General features: G+C 45.0%; 1 protein-coding gene and 1 pseudogene across 3 annotated transcripts in view; both read left to right on the top strand.

The window, feature by feature from the left end:
• UBE2E2 (ubiquitin conjugating enzyme E2 E2) overlaps positions 1 to 19,035 on the top strand; it is a 356,286-nt gene that overhangs the window by 247,048 nt on the left and 90,203 nt on the right. The window lies entirely within an intron of this gene.
• Positions 14,728 to 14,840, top strand: LOC139032659 (U2 spliceosomal RNA; annotated as a pseudogene).

Here is a 19,035-nt window from a genome sequence, read left to right as displayed (position 1 = left end):
CTTTGGTGGCCTTAAGTTTGTTTTATATGCGAATCTGTTTCTATTTGTAATTAAGTCTGTTTGTATTATTTTTTAAGATTCCACATATAAATGACATCATATGATATTTGTCTTTTACTTCATTTAATATATTTTCTTAGCACTGATAGAGGGTATAGACATTAAATATAATTATTATACTGATACATTAAGATTTATGGTATTGGCAGTAGAACATCACTGCAAGATATTTACCCACTGTTTAAATGTGATGACTCTAAATGGTTTGATTTTCCATTCTGTGTCCAGTGTTTAATACATTATTCTTTAGGTACGTCCATCCCGCATATTATAAAAGCTGTCATAGGAGTTGCTGCTACCCACATGATGCTAAAAGTTACATGAATAATCAAATTGGAAATGTTACAGCAGTAACCAATGAATCCCAGAGTTTAGTATTTTCAATTGCAACATTGATTTATCTCTGGAAATTTAATTCCTTTGTGTTTCTTTTACTAAAAACATTCTCTGTCTTTATCTTAACATTATTCTGCTGAACTAAACACATGTAATCATTTAAAAAACTGCAATTTTAAAAATCACATTGTGAATACTTAGCATGCCCTGGTCATAAACAGTATAATTGTGTTTTCAGTGAATAAATTTTTAGCCTAAAATAGGAACAATTCTTACATGAATTAGGAGAGTTTCTTTTGATATTTTGCAAATCCTTAGCCAGCTGTGAACTTACAACTAAATCATATTACACTTCACAGAGGAAACAGTTCATTATGTGCTAATGTATTTTTAGGAGCTTTTTTATGACTCTTTTTGGTTTGGAAAAAAATTTAACTTAGACATAGATACCTACATATCATAGATACCTCAATGTTCCATATATGTCTTTTAGGTTTTGTTTTGTTTCTAATCATCAGGAATCACTACCTTTGCCAAACCTATTTTGTTCACCATTATTTCTCACCACCAGTCAAATGATATATTTACTTGTTTGCTCTCTGTTATCTTCCCCTTATTAGAATACAAATTTCATGGAATTGAGGCCTTTGGATTTGTTCAGTGCTAAATGTATTACCTAGAACAGTACCAAACACACAGGAGGAGTTTAGAATAAATTTGTTGAATAAATGAACCAATAAATTCATTTTTTTAACATTTTTCTTTATTTAACATGTTTTGAACATTTCTTTATGTTAGTAAAGAGTAAAATACCTTTTTAAAAAAGAAGCCGTGGTCCATTAAGGCAGTCAAATATAAGTCAAATCCAATGGAGGTGTTCTCGTAAGTCCACGTTGGTTAAACAGAGATTGTCAACGACGGTTTACAGAGTCTATATTCTGACCACCACGCCCTTTTTGGAAAAAAAAAATAAAAGGACAGAAGCTTTACAGTGTAATTTATTTTAAAGAGTGAAATAATTCCATTTGCAACAACATGGACGGACCTAGAGATCGTCATGCTAAGTGAAGTCAGAGAAAGACAATACCATTGATGTCACTTATATGTGGGATCCAAAAAAAAAAAAGGATACTAATGAACTTACTTACAAAACAGAAGTGGACTAGCAGACTTGGAAAATAAACGTACATTACCAAAGGGGAAATGTGAGGGAGGAGGGGTAAAGGAAGAGTTTGGGATGGACCCCGCACTGTGTGTGTATGTAGTATGCTATGCACCTCTGTGTGTAAAATAGCAAGGACCTGCCGTAAAGCGCAGGGAAGCCTTCTCAACACTCCGTAATAACCTAAGGAGGAAAAGACTCTGAAGAATAGGGGCCTGTCCACGCATGACGGAATCACTCTGCCGCAGACCTGGAACTAACACAGCATTCTCAGCTGTAATATAAAAGAAAAATTAAGTGTAGAAGTTATAAAACTTAAAATTATAAAATCAAAAAATTCATGAAGGTACAATTGCCCAGAAGAGAACAGCCCCCCTGAAACTGGAGCACATCCATCATCCCACGTGAAGAGGAGCATCGTGGGCCGGGCGCTGCGGTCGGCCGCGGCGCGCAGCCTCTCCGCGCGGGCGGAGCGGACCGTGCCGGCGGCGCCGGCCTCCGCAAGGCGAGCCGGCCTGCGGGTCAGCGCGCGGGCGCGTGATTAGGCCAGCAGTTTGCCGCTTGTCGGATTGCCTTTGAGAAACCCCTGAAGCTGATGTTCTCTGCTTTTTAGTTCTTTTTAGTTCTTTCAGCAAAATAAGAATCCTACACTGGGTCACGTTCAATCATTTTTGCCTGCAGCCAGCAGTCCTTCCCAGCTCTTTCAGATGGCTGTTGAATAGCAGCTTCCCTTTGATGTACATATTAAACCCTACATCTTAGCTAAGCCAAATTAGATTTTGTATGCGTCAGGGCTCGAACTGGGGCAGGAGGAGAAAATTCAGTTCTGCCGGCTTTGTGAAATGTCGCAGTGGACTCTGAGTCTGGCGGTCACATGTTAGTGGTCCCACACATCTGTGTTTTCCCCGCGATTTCTCCCCTGTAGCTTCCCTTTCTTTTTCCTCTGCCCCTTGCTGTCTCTCCTGCTCTCACGCGCGCGGGTCAGGGGGCAGGTGTGGGCCAAGTGGTCGGCGCACCGGCGTCCTGCACCGCCTGCTGCCCCCGGCTCCGCTCTCACGCAGGCCTCTCTGCGTCTTTATCATTCTTACAGTTTCCCCTCTGACCCGATCGCCTTCGTATCTTCACGGACAGACATCTGACCAGCAAGTGTGTCTAGGAGAGAAGGCATTGTGGGACTGCAGAACCGACAAGCGCTTTGCATAGCCGTCCACAGTCACATTGGAGCCGGCATCCGCCCCGCTTTTTACAGAAGGTCACAGGAATGGTCATCTGGACAGTCTGGAGTGTGATAGGCCCTACAGAATCAAGTGACCATGGACCAAATCCGAACTAGTTCTAGGGTTTTTATGTCACTTCTCTTGAGTATTCAAGTAACATGTTTGCTTCGGATGAAATCTTGAATGATAGTCTTTGGATGAAGAGGGAGGTGTTTGGGAAGGTATTTTGAGTTCCTAGGATACCATGATCTAAAATGCTGCAAAGTAGCTTTGGCATCCCAGCTCACTTTTCTTTTACTATATATTCATTTTCACTGAGCTGAGTAAAATTGTAAATTCTGTAGCACAGAGGAGTTGAGGGAGCCAAGGATCAAGCAAACTGAATTTGGACATTTTAACTTGAATGTGTATAAAGACAAATCAGTTGAAATCTCCCCACCCTGACATCTCCCCACAACTCCCCCCAAATCAAATAATTTAAAACTGTATTGATTTTATAAATAATATTAGTGAGCAGCATCCTGTTACCAGTAACATTAATAAAACTAGGATGCAGCTAACGTAACACATATGACAATATTTGGGGGACAGTTTCACTGTAGAGAAATGAGTTCTCATGTGCTGTCACTTAAGTTTTAACATAGTCAAACTGAGCATTTGTACATAGAGGAATTTTCTTTAAAGGAGATCCAAGAAATTGTTTTTTGCCATAACAGAATTTTAAATTAACTGTTCGATTTGGAATAACTCTGGATTTACAGGGAGGTTGGAAAGATAGTACAGAGTCTTTCCAGGTACACTTCACCCAATTTCTCAACTTAAGTTCTTATCTTATTAATTTTTATAATAAGAAAAAGGCTCCATTTTATAAAGAATAGAGCCTGAGTAGACATGACTACTAAATAATGTGGTATCCTGGAAGGAATCCTGGAACAGAAAAAGGACATTAGGTTAAAACAAAGGGACTGGCAATATAGTGTGCACTGTAGTTAATAATAGTGATGAATCAGTGTGAACTCATTAATTATAATAAATGGACTAAACTAATATGTTAATAATAGACTAAAGTGGCTGTTGAGTATATGAGAACTGTGAACTCTTTGCCATGTTTCTATAAATCTAAAATTTTTAAATAAAAAGGTTAGTTTCGAAAGTGTCACCTTCTAAAAAAACAAGCTTAGTATATATGTTCGTTCAGTATCTCCTCTGCCCTCAGCACTTCGCTCAGTGTAACAGTGTCAGTACTTTGTGGATTCACACGGTACATCAGAGGACATCCTTTGAGTTTCTGCTGTGTTCCTGGCCCTGCTGCACCTACATTAGACCCGGTGCCTGCGCCTAGGGTCTCTGGTCTGCTCAGGGCAGCAGACAGCACAGCCTGGGGCAAGACTGCAGTGGAGATGGAAGTTGTGGGCTCGGGCAGCCAGGGCCTGGGGGTGGACTGGCGTCAAGTGTTACTAGTACAAGATGGCTAACTCTGAGACAGAAGCAACGCACCAAAACCTAAGGAAGTGTAAACAAATATCTGATAGTTAGAAGGCAATAGCAAAGGTATATGATGTTCAAAAGAAAGAAGAGTCATGAGAACAATTAGATCCAATGGTGACTCATTACCTGTAGGACTCGAAAGTGCAGGATTGCTGGTCCCAGTGAAAGTCCTTACATAGAAAACTGACGTGAGAAGGGAAAATACTAACAATGTAACCTGCAACTTAGGCAGAAAACCCTTTGACATAAGTCCCAGAAATATTTTTTTTGATCTGTCTCCTAAAGTAAAGGAAATAAAAGCAAAAATAAACAAATGGGACCTAATTAAAAACTTTTGAACAGTGAAGAAAACTATCAACAAAACAAAAAGACAACCTACTGAATGGGAATAAGTATCTGCAAATGATATGACTAATCAGGGATTAATATCCAAGATATATAAACAGCGCATACAACTCAATCTAAAAAGAAAATAATAATTGGGTTAAAAATAGGCAGAACTGAGTAGATATCGTGTCAGAGAGAAAATGCAGGTGTCCAACAGGCAAATGAACAAATGCTTCAGCATCACTGGTTATCAGGGAAATACAAATCAAAACCACAGTAAGATATCACCTCTCACCTGTCACAATGGCCATCATCAAAAAGTCTACAGAAAGCAAGTTAGCGAGGGAACCTTCGTACACTGTTGGTGGGAATGTAAATTGGTGCAGCCACTGTGGGAAAAAAGTATGGAGGCTTCTCAAAACACTGAAAATAGAACTATGACATGATCCAGCAGTTCCACTCCTGGATGTGTATCTGGAAAACAGCAACAATAAATAAACACTAAATCGAAAAAAAAAAGGATACATACATCCCAGTGTTCTTAGCACCATTATTTACAATAGCCAAGATAAGTGTCCCAGTACCAATGAATGGATAGGGAGATGTGGTGTGTGTGTGTGTGTGTGTGTGTGTGTGTGTGTGTGTATGAATATGAATATTACTCAGCCATAAAAAAGAATGAAATAATGCCATTTGCGGCAACATGGAGGGTATTATGCTAAGTGAAATAAGTCAGAAAGAGAAAGACAGATACTGTATGATACCACGAATATGTGGAATCTTAAAAATTCCACGAACTAGTGAACGTAACAAGAAAGAAGCAGACTCAGAGAAATACAGAGCGAACTGATGGTTACTTGGGGGGCCGGGGGAGTGGGAGGTATAAGACAGGCTCAAGGATGCATCGTACAACAACGGGGAGCACAGCCAGTATTTTATAATAACTAAATGGACCACAGCCTTTAATATTGTATAAAGAATTAAAAACAAGGGGGAAATATAAGCTGCAAGAGCAAAAGCATTACTTTTGTCCTCCTGGATGAGAAGCTGGTCTTGACTAAAATTGCAAATCCAGGTCTGCTCTCGTTTCGTATTCCTTTTACCTACTACGTGCAGGGAATCATCTTTAAGTTAGAGGTGCAACAAATTAGGGAAGATTCAAAGAACCAAAAGATTCCTAAAAATGGAAACTAAATGCCATTGTAAAAGCCACGAAATTGCTTAGTACCAAGGAAAAGACAATATCTTCCTAACCTTCCAGTAATGGAAAGGTTATTATCAAAAGGGCAGTGATATGGTTTCATTTTTGTTTGCTTAATGATTTCTGCCCTAATTTTTATTTCTTTTCTTCTGCTTACTTCATTTCTTAATGACTTTTATTTTTGTTATATTGTTTTTGGCTGCGCTGCCTCTTTGCTGCTGTGCATGGCTTTCTCAGGTTGTGGTGGGTGAGGGCTACCCTTCCCTGCAGGCCGCGGTTTCTCATCCTGCCGGCTTCTCTTGTCGGAGCGCAGGCTTCAGTAAGCTGGAGCGCAGGCTCCGTCGTTGGGGCGCACAGGCTTAGTTGCTCCATGGCCTGTGGGATCTTCCCAGCCTGGGGATCGAACCTGCGTCCCCTACCTTGGCAGGCAGATTCTTATCCAGTGCACTGCCAGGGAGGTCCAATATGGTCTTTTAAACAGAAGTAGAGGGAAAAGCCTTAAATTTAGCAAAATTAAACATAAGAGAAAACTTTCTAGTTAAAAAAATTAAACAATGACTTTAAAGTCAGTAATAGGAGGAAGCTGCCCTCTTTGATTTAGACAGATGTCCTGCCCTTTGTTGGAAGTCTAGAAACAGATCACTGTTTCCAGCTATTCAGGTAAATAGGGTACTGTTTGGTTTGAATATGATATTAGATACTAACAACATTTTAGCAAGTCTGTAAAATATCAGTGACTGTTTTGTGGTCCTAACACATAAATATGACAGTAGATTTGGACTTGGGTTCCCAAAGGGAAATTAAATCCATCCAAAGCAAAGAAGAATCCCAGCTGGCAGAAGCAGCACTTCACAGATTCAGATAAGACAGGGTTTTCCTGTAATATATTCTGTTCTGAACCTTTGTTTCAGCTTTAACATTTCTATTTCTTTAAATGCTATTCCAGCCAGTCCACCTGCATCAAATGAATAATAGCTTTTCATAAGTAGTAACAGTTTTTTTCTGCACGTAGATAATAGGAGCGGCCCATCTTTAGGAGCAACGTTGTTTCTCTAGACTAAGACTCCTCTTACCTTTTTTTTCATGGGAATTAATTACTGGGTGCTTTCAGAGCTTTGCTTTTATATACTACATATATTGTAGGCACACTATGTCCTTAGCATTTGTTTCTGTTTATAAAGAATACAATTAGCCTTTTTAATGTTTAGTTCAGTCACAATTAAAGCTCCCCTAATGGCTAGGGATTGGTCTTTCCAAGGCTGAGAGGGTGTTTTTAATTATTCATTCCTCTGTTTGGTTCTTACAGCAGCCTCAGCTGTGCTTTATTATTCAAAGGTTAATGCACACTGAGAAGTGGGTAAATTAAATCGGCTCAGCAGCCGGCAGCCCTCAGTGTGGGCAGACCCCGGAAGATGGAGATGGGCGGTGAAAGTTACTTCTCGCGCTGCAGCACTGCCGAAAGCAGAACCCGGAAATCCCTCAGAGGTGGCCCACGTCGACGGGAACTATTAGGGGATCCTGCAAATTGGTGGTTCTTAAGTAGCACATCTCCAGTAAAATCTGTGTGTGTTTTGCTTACAAAGAGAGAAGGCAGTGGCCGAAGTCAGAAGGATGGTCATAGGTTCTGTTGAAAATGGGTGTGAATGCCATGACTGATGAACTTTGTGTAAGAGTAAATCAGCAAGTTGGGAAAGATGGTTTAGATGACCTTATTGGCAAGACAGAAATAGAGACACAGGGTAGAGAACAAACATTAGGACACCAGGCGGGGAAGGAGGGGGGATGAATTGGGAGGCTGGGGCTGACATCTCTACACCACTGATACTGTGTATAAAGCAGGTCACTGATGAGAACCTAGCGTACAGCACAAGGAAGTCTGCTCAGCGCTCCTGAGGACCTAAATGGGAAGGGAATCCGTAGAAGAGGGAGATCGTGTGTATGCACTGCTGAGTCACCTGGCCGTACAGCAGAAAACCAACCCGACACTGCGAAGCAACTACACCCCAATAAGAATTCACTTAAAAAAAAGAGGAGATCAGCAAGCCGGGTGTTGGAAGTCACTTGCGTAAATGCTTTACAAGGGCCAGCGGCAGTCTCCCATGAAAATGAGGGCATTCTGGACTGACCTTAGACAGCTGAGCGGTGTGGACTTGTCGTAACCTGACCCCAGGAGCCAAGTAGGGAGCAAAGTGTTTCCAGGGCTTCTCATTTGCTTCCCTTTGAAGACCGTGTGTTCTTTTTAGCCAGACTCCTAAGGATGCCTGATCGCCGCAAGGGCTCAGAGGGACGACGCAGGGCTGAGGTTCTGTGAGCACACCGCAGGTCGAAGAGGACCGTCTGAGTCTTCTGTTGCCACGTTCTCTCTCCGCCACCAGGCTGCCGACTGTGGCTGGCCTCCTAAAAATTCCCTAGAGGTGACCATACTAAGTAAAGTAAATCAGAGAAAGGCAAATACCATATGTTATCACTCATACATGGAATCTAATTTTTTTTTAATGATACCAATGAGCTTTTTTTACAAAACAGAAACAGACTCACACACTTAGAAAGCAACTGTGTGGTTACCAACGCGGGGAGGTGAGGGAAGCAGTAAGCGGGGAGGTTGGAATTTACATATACATATAAAATAGAGAACCAGCAGGCACCTGCTGTGTGGCAGAGGGAACTCTGCATAATATTCCGAAGAAGAATAGGTACTGATATATGTTCAGCTGAACCACTTTGCCTTATGCCTGAAACCAGCACCCCATTGTAAATCAACTGTATGCAGATAAAAGTGTAAAAGACCTTCATGTCCAGCTGGGGAAGCGCCTGTGCCAGGAGCCCCCGGAGCCCAGTCAGGGCCCCCGTTTCCTCTTCACGGAGTGGGTACGACAGGTGGGCCCGCGCCAGTTCCCTGTTTTTACTCCCAGGGACCGCAGCCGCCTCTGTCTTCTCATCGTTACTGATGGGATGAAAGGAAAGAAGGACAGATGATGACATCTGTGCAGGTCACTGAAAATCTAAAATTTTTTTAAAGCACAAGCTTTCTTTCATGAAAGCTGTTGTAGAGTAGTCGGAAGCCCAGGTTTATGAGATTTAATAGGGGTTTAAGGAGGAAAGAAGTAGGTGGCATCATCTCAGTTGAGGCTTATCATCCCATTGCACCAAGTTGTGGCGAAGGTTAAAAGAAGGTGATGCTTCTGAAAGGCTTTGTGAACTCTCTAAAGCTGCCCAGAGGGAAAAGAGTGCTAAATCCTAACTAAATATTGCTATAGGAAGATGGTTGACTAAGTCGCTAAGCATTTGTCGCAGGTTGGGGCTTACATGTTTTCTGTGAGTGTAATGGCTTTTCTTGGTCCTTGTCTGTCCGTGTAGCCAGTTCTCATCTCCCCAGCAGAAGCATGGGAGTTCTGCTGGTACCTTTGGGTTTATCACCAGGGCCACCACCCCTTCGTCTCTCCCGCGTCCAGTCTGTGCTGAGCCCGGCTGTCAGGGCGCCGGGTGGGAAGGAGACGAGCCTTTGAATGAGGCCATCCCGGGCGTGAGACTCAGTTCCAGCCTTTACTGTGTAACCTTGGACAAGCCCCTGACCTCCCCCGAGCCTGAGTTTCCATTAAGAGTAAGATCACAGAGTGGCAGTAATTGGAAGGAATTTATGTTTAGGGTAATAATAGTTACCACTCGCTCTTTACCAGGAGCTGTACTTGACACTTTGTGTGTTTAATCCTGAGGCCAGCCCCACGGGTGAATAGCGTTCCGTTCTGTAGAGCGGGATGGAACAGGCCTGGCACGGTGTCTGCGGTATGGCGATCGTCCTCTCAGGGGGCTTCGTTGTGCGATCCCCACTCAGAAATGTCGTCAGTGTCAGCCTTTAATGCCCATACCACCCACCTGCAGCTCTTTTCCTAACATAGGTTCTGTTCGGTGGACCTGCATGCTGCCGCTGCCCCCTGAGGTGAAGTGAAGTGAAGGTCACTCAGTCGTGTCCGACTCTTTGCAACCCCATGGACTGTCCAGTCCACAGAATTCTCCAGGCCAGAATACTGGAGTGGGCAGGCAGCCTTTCCCTTCTCCAGGGGATCTTCCCAACCCAGCGATCAGACCCAGATCTCCCGCATTGCAGGCGGATGCTTTACCCGCTGAGCCACAGGGAAGCTGCTCTCTGGACCACAGTTTGAGACCCTCCGTGAGTCCATCACCTGTGACAGTGGCTCTCAGCCCCGGTCAGTTCTGGCTGAGTTGGTCTTGGGTGGGACCCAGGCTTTCTTTTCTTTTTTTTTAGTTCCAGAAGCAGTTCAAATTTGTTTTTAAAAGCACGAGACTCCCGTTATTCTCATCCCCGCTTTACTCACTAAGTGTGTGTATGCGCTCAGTCGCTCAGTCCTGTCCGACTCTCTGTGACCGCATGGACTGCAGACCCCAGGCTCCTCTGTCCATGGGGTTCTCCAGGCAAGAAGACAGGAGTGGGTGGCCATGCCCTCCTCCAGGGCATCTTCCTGACCCAGGGATCAAACCCACGTCTTTTGCATCTCCTGCCTCGGCAGGCGGACTCTTCACCACTTCACCCCCTGGCAAGCCCGTGTGCGGAGTTTCTCGGTTGAATCTCTGGAGCGGGCAGAGAGATTAGTGATGGAAGCCCGCAGCTCCCGGGAGCATCACGTTAGAAGACCCCCCAGACCCCAGGCGCTGCCGCAGCCCTTAAGACCCTGCACTGCCCCGGCTCAGGCCCCCGGGGTGTTTGCTGTGCTCCCGAGAGGGAGCCCACTCTCCCCTCCCTGCTTTTTACCCCTTCCGTCCCCTCACTTGGTAGGTCCCGTGCCTGTGGGAACAGACTTCATCCTCCACACAGTGGTGGCAGAGCCGGAACCCAGACCTGGCTCTGTCCCCCTGAAGCTGTCTCCTCTACCAGCTTGCTGTCTCACTAGCCTAGTGTTCTACCCAGGTGTGTATTATTTTTCAACAAACACTTCTTAAGTCTCTGTGTGTGCAGTTTACTTTTGCCACAAGTCTTTTTTTTTAATTTTTTAATTTATTTTTGGCACTGCTGGGACTTCGCTGTGGCACACAGGGTTTCTCTAGTTGCAGTGGGTGGGGGATCCGCTCTAGTTGCGATGCTCAGGTTAAGTTTCTCATTGTGAGCCTCTCCTATGCTGGTTTCTCTCGTTGCGGAGCACAGGCTCCAGCGTGTGCAGGCTTCAGTAGTTGCAACTCCCTGGCTGTAGGTCACAGAGTTGGTAGTTGGGGTGCACGGGCTTAGTTGCTCCCCGGCATGAGGGATCTTCCCGGCCCAGGGATCGAACCCATGTCTCCTGCATTGGCAGGCGGATTCTTTACCACTGAGCCACCAGGGGAGCCTGCTGTTAGCATTTTGGTTGATTTGTTTCCTCTCCTCTGGGCTAACCTTGGCCTCCAGGCAGCGGGTGAAAGAAAACAGTGATGGTAGGTCTTAGGGCTCATGGCAACATCAGGGATACGATGAAAAGCACGCAGCTTGCAGGATATCACAGCCAGTGTACTTTTTTGGAGTAAGTTAGGCAGCTCCATGAACATTTGTTGCTCACTGTTTTCCTATGGAAGAAGCAAAGATGGTCTCAGCCAGTGAGAAATGTATCCAGTATATAGGAGGTATCTAACCTACTTGAGAAACCAAACTGCCTTGCTGGTAACTCTGTATACAAATAAACACATAAATCTTAGCTCCCTTAAGAACCATTAACTGTCCTCAAGTTCTGCCCCGTCTTAAGGTTCAAATAGAATGTTTACTTTGGTATCATTTAAATGTCAGAGAGTCATAAAGCTGCCTTTGAAATGATACCAGGGAATCTTGCATTCCGTCGCCTTCAGTGGTACCATTTTCGAGAGTTGCAGCGTTTTGAGAAGGATTTGGCTCCCTGGAACCTGCACCCGGGCAGCAGTGCTTGTCTGCTTGTCGCAGGCGTCTTTAACCTGCAGATAAGATCGGGGGACGCAGTAGAGTTCTCCAGCCTTCCTGTCTCACTGAGGGGTGGGGTGGAGATCTTCCCTAATAAAGATGCAGGCCGTGCCTCCTGGGCTAGCTCCTAGATTGTTCTCACAGTGCAGATAAGGCAGGCTAATTCTGGAGGCCTGGGGACGCTGAGAGCTGTCATTTCTCACACAGACTAGAGAAAATGCACAGGAATTGAGGCGGGGGTGGGGGGACAAAAGCAGGGTGGTAAGAAACGGTAGGTTCCCTAAAGAAATGAAGAGGGTCCTCAAGGATCGCTGTTTCTGCTCTGAAAAATCTAAAGAGAGAGAGAGAGTGTGGTAGCTGAAATACACATGGCTATTCACCAGACCTCTGGATCGGCCCGAAACCTGCCCAGGATGCGCGGCGCGGGAAAGCCCAGGGCTCGCCTGGTGGCCCAGTGGTTAAGGATCCACCTGTCCCTGCAGGGGACGGCGGCTCCGTCCCTGGCCCAGGAGGGCCCCACACGATGCGGGGCAGCTGGGCGCCCGCACCGCGATGCTGAGCCCCCGGGCCGGTGCTCCGCCGCGGGAGAGGCCGCCTCGGGAGAAGCCTGCAGACAGCGGCAGAGCGCCCCGCCCCGGCCAGAAGTACAGACAGGAAGGCACTGGTTAAAGAAGGAAAGAACAATCCAGACGTCGGGTCTTGCGCTCCGCTCTCCTGCCTTGAGCAGAGCAGTTCGCGGGCACAGCGTCTTCTGCACGTGGCTTTTCCGGTCGACTCCGGTGTCTGACGGCGCAGTGGTGAGGTAGGAAGGACTCGCGCTGGGGTCAGAGGCTCAGTGTCCTGCTCTAGGTGTGGGCTGGGGCGAGGCACTCTGCTCTTCTGATCCTTCATTTCATCACCTTTCAAACGAAGGCTTCGAAACTGAAATGGTCCCCAGTGGGGGAAGAGCTTTTTCATTTTTTCGAATTATTTCCTCCCCCCACCCCCACCCCCACGCCTTTAGTGATGCTAAGAATCGCTGCTGCAATGGGTCATTTCTTCTGCAAAAGGAAAGAGTACATCGAAAAAGACTCAAAAAGATTGAGACTAACTCCATCACCCTATTGCTAGAGTGCTCTCAGCTCATGTACGATTAAAAATTCTATAATCCAGTATTTTAAGTAATGCTGATTGATTTTATGACTAATTGTCTCAGTCGGTGGGATTCCAGTCCCATTCTAGTGCTCACTTCTGTGTGATGAAAAAGTTGAACTATTGATAGATGGTTTCCAAAGTCTTTATGATTCTAACCTTATTTCTAACAACCGAGATATATAAAATAAGGTGCAGTTCTTTTTGACTCTGTAATGTATCTTTGTGCTTACACGTGAGTCTTAGGAAATTGGCTTAGAATGGAAAGGAAGAATATAGACAGAAAACACAGTTTTTTCTCTGAGCTCCTCCTCCCTACTTCCCAGTTTCTCTGCGTTTACCTGCTATTTCATAGTTATGTCTCTTAAAATTACATGTTACAAATCTGTGCACTCAGTGTAATATGTCACATATTAGGAGAAATAAACGCATACACACACACTCCTGAAAGAGTGCGCCTTCTTCGGTAACTTCTAGGAGGTTGGTTTTGACTTAGCATACTATCTTGTTAGCTCCTGCATGCTCTGGGAAAAGGAAGTGCTGTGATTTTCTTAAGCAGTAATTCTTTTGCACTGTTAACAAAAGATCCAAGGTAGAGGATAGTAGTGACTTCTAAGACCTGGTAAAAAGATAACTTAGAGACGCTGTCCTGGAGGCTCCGTGGTGAAGAATCTGCCTGCCAGTGGAGTTGTTTGTCGCTCAGTCGTGTCCGACTCTGCGACCCCATGGACGCGGCACGCCAGGCCTCCCTGTCCATCACCAACTCCAGGACCTTGCTCAAACTCATGTCCATTGAATCAGTGATGCCATGCAACCATCTCATCCTCTGTCATCCCCTTCTCCTCCTGTCTTCAGTCTTTCCCAGCATCAGGGTCTTTTCTAATGAGTTGGCTCTTAGCATCACATGGTCAAGTATTCAAATTTCATCTTCAGCATCCGTCCTTCCAATGAATATTCAGGGTTGATTTCCTTTAGGATTGACTGATTTGATCTCCTTGCAGTCCAAGGGACTCTCAAGAGTCATCTCCAACACCACAGTTCAAAAGGATCAATGCAGGATACATGGTTTCAATTGCTCAGTCAGGAAGATCCCCTGGAGAAGGAAACGGCAACCCAGTCCAGTATTCTTGCCTGGGAAATCCTGTTGACAGAGGAGCCTGGCAGGCTTCCAGTCCATGGAGTCACCACCTAAACTACAACAACTGTAGTCAAATGAATTTTTTCCCATGTATGCATCCCAGTCTAAAAAGTCTGATTGAGGATAAAGATCCTTCCCATTTATTAAAATACTCGTTCTCAGAAAGTAACCATTCATTTTCTAGGAATACCTTGAGAATAAGCCCCAGACTCCTATGAGCTGGAAAGAAACTGTGTGAAATAGAAACGGGCAGAAACAGTCCAGCTCTCCTTGGAGTTTAGAATACACAGTGTATCTTTTCTTTCTTTTTTCTTTTTCATTGTCTTTCCTTTTAGGATTTCACCCTTTTGCCTGATTGCTTTTTTTAAGTTTCTTGTTTTGTGTACGAGTATAGTTGATTCACAGTGTTGTGTTAGGTTTGGGTGTGCATCAGAGTGAGCTGGTTATATATATCAGTACTGCTGCGTTCTCACTTCCTAAGATGTTACAGTGGGTGTCGATGGTACTGGTCTTGTAGGAAAAATTACTGAACAAACACAGGGACCCTTGGAAGTCTGTGAGAGACATTCTCTGTCGGGCCCCTCAAGAGCTGCCTTCCTGGTTTATTTTCTCAGCACCCTCTCAGCGATCAGGGACGTCCCTTCACCATCAGGGCAAGTTCTTTCCTCTGACCCAGATAATATTGTTTCTTAACTCTTCTTCTTTCCCCAGTATTAAGGGCCCCATAAACAACTTTTTATAATGCCGTGTTTAATCGCTTCTCGGCCTTTTGGCTAAGATCAAGTGTAGTATCTGTTCTTATCAGTTTATAATGCCATGCTTGCATAGAACGTTACCCCTGCCTTTAGGGGTAAAGAAGATGCCTTGGAGGAGAAGGCAGTTAAGACCTAAAGGACAAATAGGATGGTCAGACCTGCAGAGCATCTTCTCCAAAAGATCCCAAAAGAGCCCAGACCCCATGGAGTTTCTGCAAGTGGTTCCAGTATGGTTGGAGGATGGAGTTGGAGGAGAGAGGAATACAGAGAATGAGGTCAGAGAAGTCAGCTAGAGCCAGATTTTTATGGAAGACTTCACGTGTGCCTGCGGAATTGGGGCTTGATCTTGAAGTATTGAGAAGCCAGAGAAACAGGGAAACATGGTCCCATTTAAAAGGTTTTCTGGAGATTGTCCGTTCTTCCCTTTAGTGGAAGGATGGGAGGAAAGCAAGACTGGAGGCAGGGAAATCACAGAGGATGCTGCTGCCACCGTGAAAGTGACAGAGGATACAGCCAGGAGACAGATCAGAAAGATACTAGGAAGTAGGACTCGACATGCTCTGTGGAACTTAGAGGCAAAGGAAGAAGCCAGGCCTCCCTGTCCATCACCAACTCCTGGAGTTTACTCACACTCATGTCCATCAAGTCGGTGATGCCATCCAACCATCTCATCCTCTGTCGTCCCCTTCTCCTCCTGCCTTCAATCTTTCCCAGCATCAGGGTCTTTTCCAATGAGTCAGGTCTTCGCATCAAGTGGCCAAAGTTTTGGAGTTTCAGCTTGAGCATCAGTCCTTCCAATGAATATTCAGGACTCATTTCTTTTAGGACGGACTGGTTGGATCTCCTTGCAGTCCAAGGGACTCTCAAGGTAGCAGACTTAATACGTTGTAGATCAACTACACAATGAAATAAAGCTTGGTCCAGGTTGACGCTAAGGTTTCTGACCAGGTTAGAGATTCCATCGGTGTCTGGCAGGCCGCTTATCAGAGGGGGACGATGAGACCACCATGTGGGAGGTAAGCAGTCAAGGTGATGGGGGCGGGGCCCCGGCGGAGGCAGACTGCCGAGGAGGAATGTGATCACCATCGTTTGTGCCCGGTCTCAGTAGCCTGTTTTCTAGTCCTGGGCTCTTGAAACCTTTGTTAGAAAACCACCAGGCAGTTAACCTCTCGAGTGAGTCGGTGCACTTCTGTGCCACCCACAGGCAGAACTGCGACCGCAGTAGCAGCCCACACTTGGAGGCTTACCATTTGGGCCCGTCTCCGCCCATTTCCCAAGCTCTGTGAGTGCAGTCCTACTGGAATTTTACACTTCAGGCTGGTGCTGTAATGGCCCCATTTTACAGATGAGAAAACTAAGGCATAGAGCGATGAGGCGTTTGCTCAGGGTCAAGTAGATGTTCCGGCTTCCCAGTGGCTCAGCGAGTAAAGAATCCGCCCATAATGCATAGGACACAGGAGACGTGGGTTCCATCCCCGGGTGGGGAAGATCCCCTGGAGGAGGGCATGGCAGCCCACTCCAGTATCCCCGTCTGGAGAATCCCATGGACAGAGGAGCCTGGCGGGCTGCAGTCCATGGGGTGCACAGAGTCGGCCGTGACTCGGCGACTGAGCGCACACAGGTGCTCATGGAGCGACGGGCCGAGATGCAGACAGACCGTCCGGCTCGGAGCCTGCCCACCAGCCTCAGCGCTGCGCCGCTGCGGGCGTCTTCCGGCACCAGCCTCTCTGACCGGTCTCCGGAAGAAGGGGTCGTTCAAAGCATACAACATTCTGCAACCTCTGATTCTCGCTTTTCTGATCCAGCCAAAGTGTATAAAAGCCTGTTCTTCCATTGTATCTATACAAAACGGAAGCTTTTCATATGTGTTTAATGACGTATTAAACACAGCCCAGTCATTGTGGGTCTGCGCTGTGCGTGTGGGTGACCACTAGCCACGTGGACCTATTTGGATTTAATTTCATTGAAACTGAGGTTTCAGATCCACTTCCTCATTCTCGCTGGCCTCATTTCAAGTGCCACGTGGCCATGTGTAGCTAATGGTTACGACACTGGCTCAGGATGAAAACTTGAACATTCCCACCATCACAGAAACTAGATTCAAGGCAGTTCTGTTGAATAGAAATATAATATGAAGCACATGTGTAATTTAAAATTTTCTAGTAGCCACAATTAAAAAAGTAAAAAGAAGTAGGTGAAATTAATTTTAATGTATCTTGGCCCAGTATACTCCAAATATTATTTCAGCATGTAATGAATAATAAGTAATGATGTAGTTCACTTTCCTTCACATTGTCATCAAAGTTTGGTATTTATTTTATTTTCACAACACATCTTGTTTTTTATTTTTTACTGGTATTATAAAAACTTTTTTTTGCACTGTAAATTCTTTTTTCCTTTATTTTTATTGAGGTATAGCTGATTTACAATATTATATAAATTTCAGATGTACAACATAGTGATTCACAATCTATAAAGAATATCCTCCATCTATAGTTAGTATAAAATATTGGGTATACTTCCTGTGCTGTACAATATATTCTTTTTAAGTTTTTTCATTTTAAATTCAATTTTTAAAGGTTACTTTCCATTTACAGTTCTTGCAATGTTACAAGACGTTGGCTTATGGTCCCCAGGTTGTACTGTAACCCGTGAGCCTGTCTTGCACCAAATAGTTTGTGCCTCCCTCTCCCCGCCACCGTGTCACCCCCTGACCTCTGGCATAACTAGCTTGTTCTCTGTATCTCTGAGTCTGCCTCTGTTTTGTGATATTAGCCGTTTTGTAGTATTTTTTAGATTCCACATATATGTGAGACCTACAGCATTCCTCTCTCTCTCTGTGACTTAATTCACTTGGTATAATGCCCTCTAAGTCCCTCCATTTGCTGCAAATGGCAACACTTGACTCCTTGTATGGCTGAGTAATATTCCACTGTGTACCTCGTCTTCTTTATCCGTTCATCTGTTGATGGACAGTTAGGTTGCTCCCGTTATCTTGGCAGTTGTAAATAATTATACTGTGACTACTGGGGTGCATGTATCTTTTTGAACGAGTGTTTTTGTTTGTTTTTCAGCTACATACCCAGGAGTAGGATTGCTGGATGGAAGGGTAGTTCTAGTTTTTTGAGAAACCTCCATATACTGTTTTCCACAGTACTGTACATAACAGTGTACGACTTACTCCCTTGTCTCTCCTTCGTCACCTGCATTCGCTGTGTTCCCCTGATGATGGCCCTCCTGACAGGTGTGAGATGCGACCTCATCACGGCTTTCCCTTGCGTTTCCTGGTTGGGGGTGTTGAGCGTCTTTTCATGACAGTGCCTCTTACCTGGAACCAGCTGCATACAGTCAAGTCCTCCGTGGCCGCGTGGCCACCGTATTGGCCAACACCGTTCTAGACACTCCCGCTAGGGCCTCTCGACTGGGATGTATTAAATGACCGTGGGACAGCGGGCTGTGTAGTTCATGGACGTCTGCTGCAAGCTTTGGGATCATAAGTGGTGCAGGTAGACCATTTCTAAGATGACGCAGGTGGCCAGATTGCCAAGACTCAATCTGTGTATTAAGGAAATAATGTTAGTGTGAAATGCATTTTAAAACACCCATCTCGAGCTCTTGATTCATCCTTTTTCCTCCCCAACATTTCTTCTTGGGGTTTACATACATACACTACACAAGAAAGATAATCAACAAAGACCTACTGCATAGCGCAGTGAGTGCTCCGGTCTTCCGTGATAACCTGTATGGGAAAAGAACGGAGATGTGCGTCTGTACGACTGAACCACTCCGATGCACACCTGAAGCTAGCACAACACTACGTCAACTATACTGCAAGGAAATCTTTAAAAACATAAAAAGTAAAAATAAAGCACCAATCTGTTTTTCAGATAGTCTGTCACTGCTAGTATTTTCTCAGAAAGGCACGTTTTGGCAGCATGAACCAACTCAGAGTGATGTTGTTAGCGGAGTTGTTCAGTGCACTGTTAATGACTTCAAAGAAGCAGTAAAAGTTGGAGTTCTGACTGAGAGCCAGATAAAACTTGGATCAGGCATAAACGAAATATACGTTATCTACAGACACTGTCCACTTTCTGAAGAACCTCCCGCCCTCTGCTTTCGAGTTCTTCTTTGCAGGCACAATTTGGTGACTCCGTAATTAGCTTACATTATATACCTAACTGTGATGACCATTCTTGGAAAATCACCTTAGCATGTCTCAAAGGGACCCATAAGTTACGTCTTCGGATTTGGGAACTGTGTCTCTGCTTCTTGTTTCCTAGCTGTGTGCTCTCCTCTTTGCGTTTTT

This window comes from Odocoileus virginianus, chromosome 32 (genome assembly GCF_023699985.2).
Source record: "Odocoileus virginianus isolate 20LAN1187 ecotype Illinois chromosome 32, Ovbor_1.2, whole genome shotgun sequence".
Taxonomy (NCBI): Eukaryota; Metazoa; Chordata; class Mammalia; order Artiodactyla; family Cervidae; genus Odocoileus; species Odocoileus virginianus.
The sequence above is the reverse complement of the archived record's forward strand: the minus strand, read 5'-3'. Positions and strand labels throughout refer to the sequence as shown.